Source organism: Chlorocebus sabaeus, chromosome 25 (assembly GCF_047675955.1).
Source record: "Chlorocebus sabaeus isolate Y175 chromosome 25, mChlSab1.0.hap1, whole genome shotgun sequence".
NCBI classification, from domain to species: domain Eukaryota; kingdom Metazoa; phylum Chordata; class Mammalia; order Primates; family Cercopithecidae; genus Chlorocebus; species Chlorocebus sabaeus.
The window spans coordinates 29,348,276-29,356,316 of NC_132928.1; the positions used below are offsets into that span (position 1 = coordinate 29,348,276).

Here is an 8,041-nt window from a genome sequence, read left to right on the forward strand (position 1 = left end):
GCCTCTTTGATCTATACTTACAGCATTCTAGTTTGTCATAGAAACTCTCTTTTTATTATTTACATTAAGTAAATAGTTCTATCTTCAGATGTATTAGTCATATAGTAAAATACAGCAAATTACTCTAAAACTTAGTAGTTTAAAATAACAGTGAACATGCATGATATACAATTCCGTGGGTTAGGAACACAAATGGTTCTGGCTCCAGTTCTTTCAAAGTGATGTTAGTCGGGCACCGTGACTCATGCCTGTAATCCCAGCACTTTGGGAGGCCGAGGCGGGCGGATCACCTGAGGTCAAGAGTTTGAGACCAGCCTGGCCAACATGGCAAAATCCCGTCTCTACTAAAATTACAAAAATGAGCTGGGCGTGGTGGCAGACGCCTGTAATCCCAGCCACTTGGGAGGCTAAGGCAGGAGAATCACTTGAACCCTGGAGGTGGAGGTTATAGTGAGCTGAGATTGTGCCACTGCACTCCAGCCTGGGAGACAGAGCGAGACTCCATCTCAAAAAAAAAAAAGAAGTGATGTCAAGTACAGTTGAGGCCACTGACATCCACAGATGTGGAGGGTCAGCTTCCAAGTAGCTTGCTCACATGTTTGGCCATTCAGTGCTGGCTGTTGGGAAGAGGCCTCAGCTTCCTGTCCTGTGGACCCCTTATTTGCATGTCCTCATGACATGGCACCTAGCTCCCCAGAGTGACTGGCCCAAGAGAGAGTAAGGGAGAAGCTGCAATGTCTTTTCTTTTATGATCTGGCCTTGGAAGTCACACTCCATCATTTGTACAATACCCTATTGGTGATGTAGGCCAGCCCTACTCGATGTGGGAAGAGACTATGGACTACTTGGAGCATGAGTACCAGGAGGCAAGAATCCCTGGGGGCCATCTTGAAGGCCAGCCACCATAAAAAGTGAGACACAAAATAATACATCTTCGTATGCACATGGACAGATGTCAAAGACCAATTAGACAGCGTATCTTTCCTAATCTTAGGAATTACAATTTCTGAATTATATATAAAGTACTCAATTTAGAAATAAATTAGTACTATAATTAGCACCATTTATAGTACTACAATTAGTAATATAAATTTAGTACTATAAAGTACTAAGTTCAGTACCAACAGGTCATGTTTCATGTGTCATTCACAATTGCTAAAAGATGTAAAGAAACAGCTTGACTTTCCAGTGTAAAACAATGTGAAGTTACAAAATTCTAGTGTGCAAAAATAAACCTATCTGGCTGTAATTAATAATGAATATCAATTACCTATAATTAAACAATATACATAATTAGAATTAATTTTGGCAAATCATAATGGACGAATATTGTTTATACTTTTTGTGAGACCTATTTAAGACTTTAGAGATTGAGGTAGGGAAAAAAAATTGTATGGTCCCTGAAGAGATTAGCATAAACCCATAAAAAATAGAAATAACATACCCACAAACATTTTCCAACATTTTTTTAAAATTTAAAAGGCACAATACAGTAGCAAAAGAATGATATCTCATGGTTTGTTGCTGAATGGATTGCACAGCCAATAGGTGCCAGTTCAAAAGAGGAAGGGATCCCTGCAGGCAGGTGGGCGATGAGCTCCTATGGAAACGATGGACTCTGAACTGTGTCTCACAAGGCTGAAGAGAAGTCATCAATCAGTCAATCCAAGAATTTAATTAAGCACCTATTATTCTCAAACATCAAGTTAGATGGGTATAAAATGATTCCTCCCTTCAAGGTACTTTCAGTTCAGTACTGATGTAAACAAAAAGCAGAAGGCTTTCTGGGCAAATGGAGTCGTATGAGCTGCAGTACAGTGGAATGGGGGCTTCATGAGTGATGAGGGAGAATCAGGTAGTGAATTGACAAGGGACTTCGAGATTTTTTTCTGCAGATGCTGAGGAATCAGTTACATAATATGATCAATATATACTTTTTAAATAACATATATACACACAGACTCTTTATATATATATATGCATACACACACACTCTTTTAAGTGCTCTCACCAGATGGTGACCTGATGACCATGATGCTAACATATATTATGTGTTGAGGAGCGTAACATGAATACATACAGGTCTGCCTGATTCCATGTATTCAGATGAGGGGCTGTTCAGGTAGAGGGGGTGGTGTGCAGGGTGAACCTAAGTAAGGAAGAACTGACAGCACAGAGGGCAGGCGCAACACTGCAAGTGAGGGAAGGAGGAGTGGATTCAAGAAACTATATGCAGAGCAGAACTGAGAAAAGCATGCCTTTGAGCTAAATAGCATTAACAAAATAATTCTCAAATCTTGATCCTGAAAACAGGATCAAGGCTCACTTGCCAGTGGCTTTGCCTTATAGGCCACCATGGCCAACATTTCATCATTATCCTTGGGTTCAATGTTTTCTCCAGCCATCACTGGGAATACACAACTGGAATCCACTGGGCTGCCACCAAGACCAGGCTTAGCCTTGTGTAAGTATCATGGAGAGTTATGGACTGAATGTTTGCGTCCCCCCTCCAATTTCTTTTTTGAAATATTACCCCCAATGTGATAGTATTAAGATGTGGCGCCTTTGGGAGGTAGTTTAAGTCATGAGGGTGCAGCTTTCATGACTGGGATTAGTACCCTTATAAAAGAAATCCCAGAGAACTCTCTAGCCTCTTACCACCATATGAGGATACAATGAGAAGATGGCTCTCTGCAACCTGGAAGATGGCCCTCCCAGAACCCTACCATGAGGGCACCCTGATCTCAGATTTTCAGCCTCCAGCACTGTGAGAAATAAATTGTTATTCATAAGTCACTCAGTCTGTGGTACTTTGTTACAGCAGCCTGAATGGACTAAGGCGTGGAGCCATAGGAACAGCTGAGTGAAATGTACCAGTGGTATTTTCCTCTTGGGTTTTCCAATTCCCTTTTGTGTCTGCCTTTGATTTTATTGATACCAAAAGATCGAACACTGAAAGGTAAAGCCTACAGCCTTTTTGGTCCCCAGGAGTCCTGCAAGTCTTGACAGCCAGACACAGTCAAGGTTGCTGTTACATACTGTATCTGCTGTGGGTCACTGCCAATTTGTTCTGCAGCGAAGGGATGAGAGGCGTGTCCAGAACTAACAGATGCCTCTTCACCGTGCACTGCACACACTACACCCGCTTGTAAGGTGTTGTTGTAACTGTTACTTTCTGTTTCAGGTCTTGTTGGGTAAATCTGAGTCTGTGGTAGGTGTGGCAAGGAAGTGTGATGTCAACTTAGGGTGGGCCCCAGGTAGAGCCCCCAAATCTCCCAAGATTTATGGACAGTTTGAGGAGGCGGCTAGCAGTGAACTTCCACAGTGAGAGAGTGAGCGGGTGCAGGGTGCCCAGAGCCAGCACTGACCCTGGGCTTGATGAATTAACGTGATGAGCAGTGTGTCACTGAGCTCCTGGCCACTAAGTAGGGCGTGTGGTGGTGACATCTGTGAGGAGAAAAACGGGAACATCTTCCAATGAGGGATAAGGGTTCCTCCTGCCAGTCATGTTTCTGGGATGGTTATGTTTGCAAATGGGTTAGAAATTCACATTTGAGGCTGGGTGTAGTGGCTCACGCCTGTAATTCCAGCACCTCTGGGAGGCCAAGGTGAGTGGATTACTTGAGGCCAGGAGTTCAAGACTAGCCTGACCAATATGGTGAAACCCTATTTCTACTAAAAATACAAAAATTAGCCAGGTGTGGTGGTGGCTGCCTGTAATCCCAGCTACTCAAGAGGCTGAGGTGGGAGGATCACTTGAACCTGGGAGGAGGAGGCTGCAGTGAGCTGAGACTGCACCACTGCACTCCAGCCTGAGTGACAGAGTGAGACTCCGTCTCCAAAAAGAGAAAAAATTCACGTTTGAGTGATAAGTAGTGAATATGCTGTTTCAGATGCAATGGACTGATGTGCGCCTTGGTTACTGAATTTCCCTGTGACATACAGCCGTTTCTCGGGTAGTAAGAGACTATTTAGTGAGTGTTGATCACTGAAACAGGATCAGGATTTGTACACCTGGCACTAGAGTTATCTTATGGCTAGATGAAGATGTTGAACAGCTATTACAACTACGAACCAGGAACTTTCAGAGAACAGGCCATTTTCAATTTTTTCCATTTCTAACACATTTTAAATTGCTAATGTTGTTTAAGAATTTGGTAACAAACTAGAAAGAAATCAAGGAGAGAAATAAAAGAAAAAATAAATGGGGCTGCTCACTTAAAGGTTTCTTCTGTCCTTATAATTCTCACCTTAGTATAGTAATTTATAAATATACAGACATCAAGCATTAGAGTAGTAGGTTTGAGTAAGGTTTTGTGTGTTCTGCGGCAGAGGACTGAGCTTGGTCCTTCAAGTTTTGCAAGAAGAGTTGAGGCTTAGGAATCTATGCTCTGCATCATCTATTCCAAGTTTTAATATTCCAAAATGTAAGAAAAAATGGGCACAAAAAGTATTCATGTCTAGCATATATTTAAGACATATTTGTGTCTTACGCAGAGACAATGTTAGAATATTGAAAATTAGAATGATTGCCCCATGCAACAAACATTTCAAGGAGTTTCTGCTCTCTGCTCGACCCTGTACTAGGACTGGGTGGGAGCATAAGGAAACCACAAGCAAAATGATGAAAAATATTTATGGTAAGTGCTGCTGCTTGGGAGTCCACACTGTTGGGCAAAGGCTTAAAAAGGCACTATGGGCACTGCTAGCTGTAGAAGAAATTACTAAGGTGTTTACATTTATAGAGACTCTTGGATGAAATTAACAGAATAATTCAAACCAGCTCAAGGAAAAATGAGAATTTAACTCATGTAAAGTTTAAGATAACAGAAAAGTAATTAAGAAGGTTTCTTCATGGCTGGATCCAGGTGCTCTGTGTCCACAGGAATCTGTCTCTCATCACATAAGCTCTGCTTTCCTCTGTTTAGCTTTATTTTCAGGAAAATCTCCACCCAGTGGTGGCAACAGTGGTCAAAGCATTTCCAGACATTTGTTCTAGTACTCCTGCACCTAGAGGGAAGGGGAGAGCCTTGGTCCAAGAGCACTAGCCGAAGTACTGGAGGATGCTCCTACTGGTCATGCTTGAGCCAATGCCCCTCCTTGAAGCCATTGCGATAGTACTTTGGTGCCCTGGCCAGCCCAAGGTCAAGGCCCACTTTTGGAACTGGAGGTTAAGGTCCAATTCCCAACCTGAAACATGGACTGAGGCGTGGAAGAAAAGCAGTTGCAGAAAGGAAAATGGGTCTTGTTACCAAAAGAAGGGGAAAGGAATACTGGGAAGGGAAAACATAAAAGATGTGCACCAGAAGGGAGGTCTTAGTGTGTTTTCTGTTGCTGTAACAGAATGCCTGAGACTAGGTAATTTATAAAGGAAAGTTTACTGGGCTCATAGTTCTGGAGGCTGTAAAGTCCAAGAGCACAGCATTAGCATACCACATGGCAGAAAGGAAGAAGTCAGAGGCAAAACATAGGGACCACCTCACTGTATAACAACGTGCTCTTGAGATAACTAATCCAGTCCTGAAAGAGAGTGAGAGCTCACTTACTCTCATGAGAAGTAACGCATTCCATGAAGAGTAGCATTAATTCCTCTTAATGACCTAATCACCTCTTAAAGTCCCTACCTTTCCAACTGCCACACTGGGGACCACATTTCCAGCACATGAACTCTGAGGGACATGCTCAAACCACAGTAGTGTTTGTGTTCACAGAGTCCCATCATCTCCTGTATGCCACACTGGCAGCCAGGGTCCAGACTGGCCTTACGGCCAACATCCCCCACCAAGGCATCAGGGTGCACGTGGTCATTCTGCAACACTTCCCCACTACCATTTCTCAAGGCTGTTTCATGTTTTCAGTAGGTCTTTTAAAAATTACAAATGTAAATGATCATGGTAAAAAAATTCAAATAGAAAGTAAAATAATATAAAATCAGAAAGAAAAGATGTCTCCTCCATCCTCTAACTACCAGTCCCAAGTCTTTAACATGACCAAAATGGTATATAGTTCTAGAAAATTTCTCTTTGAAAACAATCATCCATCCATCCATCCATCCATCCATGAATCCTCCTGCTTCAGCCCCCTTAGTAACTGGGATTACAGACATGCGCCACCAGACTCTGCTAATTTTTGTATTTTTAGTAGAGACAGGTTTTCACCATGTTGGCTAGGCTGGTCTCAAACTCCTGACCTCAGGTAATCCTCCAGCTTCTAGCTCCCAAAGTGCTGGGTTTGCAGGCATGAGCCACCGCACCTGGTCCTTTTCTTTTTTTCTTTCTTTCTTTTTTTTTTTTTTTGACTTGCCTCACCTTGTATTACACAAAATAGATTTCAGTCACGTTGCATATTCATTCTCGCTATAAATCTGGCTTTAAAAAATTCCTAGGGATTCAGTGTCGTCGATGTCATGATTTTCCTTTTATTGGCATCATGCCTCTATTGTATTCAGAGTCCTCTCAAAGAACAAAGGCAGATGTGGCTGCCTTGGGTCAGCTGCACCCAGTGTGCTCCCGGCCTGCCCGCTGGAGGCGCAGCTCCCATTATCATCTAGACCGCGACTGCTAGGATGGTCAAAGCGGCCGCATGTCATCGCCTTCACCAGCCCTTCTCCAGCAGCACAATCAGTCCTCCCAGCTGGTCCTCTGGGGACCAGCCATCATGGCGATGTGGTGGCCGTGTCCCCAGGCAGCTGACCATCCTGGGCTTCTCTTTGGGCAGGCCTGGCCAGGGCCTTAGGGGAATCTCTGTGTCTACAGTATAAATCTGAATGAGATCAGACACAATATTATCAATGATTGGCCTGGTAAGGTCGTCACTAAACACCTGCCACCACGGCTTCTCAGCCTCGACCTCGGCAGGCACCTCGACTCCACAGGCCTGCAGGGCCAGGTAGAGCACCGCCACGGCAATGTGCTGGGCCTGGAAGCGGAGGCACAGCCCCCGGTGGTAGCTGTCCTGCAGCAGGGCCCAGACAGTGACGGCAACGGGGGTCCGCTGCCAGCTGTGGTGGTTCAGCCAATTCCTGAGGGAAACCAGGTAGTGGAGCAGGTACTTGTGTGGATGCTGGAAGACCTGGAAGCGCATACTTCTCAGTATGAGAAGCTCACACTGCACAATGCTGTCCCGGAGCTCCCAGAAGCGGGAGTCCAATTCCAGGGGCTCACCGCTGGGGTTGAAGTACCTGTTGGACACATTGATGATATCACGAGTCCGCAGGCGCTGCTCTTCCACTTTGCCGGCCAAGTAAATGGAAGACATGGCAATCAGGTAAGGGTCATAGGCGTCCAGATTGGTCTCGCAGAAAAACTTAACGGTAAATGGTGCAAGCAGTGGCAATGGGAATGGACCGCATCCCTAGCTTGATACCTGCCTCCATGATGAACCTCGCCACGCGGAAGTGCACCCTGGCTTCCGGCGCCGGCCGCCCCTCGGGGCCCTGCACTGTGGCGCCCGCTCTGTGGTCCTCCCCGCCTTCCATGAGGCCCCGCGGCTGCGGCGGGAGAGGCAGTCAGCTGCGCAGACTGGCCTTTTTCTTCCGTTCTTTCTTTGTTTCCTTTTCTTTTTTTCTTTTCTTTCTTTCTTTTTTTTTTTTTTTTTTTAACAAGTTGTATCATATTATGCATATTGCTCTCCAACATAAGTTTTCACTTAATAATATTCTTGGCATCTTTCCCTATCAGCACACAAAGTTTAAAAACAAGCAAACAAAAAACAAGCAGCTGCATAATATCCCATAAAATGGGCCAGGCACAGTGGCTCACGCCTGTAATCCCAGCACTCTGGGAGGCCGATGCGGGAGGATCACTTGAGGCCAGGAATTTGAGACCAGCTTGGCCAGCATGGAGAAACCCTGTCTCTATTAAAAATACAAAAATTAGGCTGGGCGCGGTGGCTCACGCCTCGAATCCCAGCACTTTGGGAGGCCGAGGCGGGCAGATCACGAGGTCAGAAGATCTAGACCATCCTGGCTAACATGGTGAAACCCTGTCTCTACTAAAAATACGAAAAATTAGCCGGGGATGGTGGCGGGCGCCTATAGTCC

The 8,041-nt window shown here is 44.8% G+C and overlaps 1 pseudogene; it reads right to left on the reverse strand.

The window, feature by feature from the left end:
- Positions 1-6,594: 6,594 nt before the first annotated feature.
- LOC103230355 (cyclin-Q-like) lies at positions 6,595-7,615 on the reverse strand (annotated as a pseudogene).
- Positions 7,616-8,041: the final 426 nt, after the last annotated feature.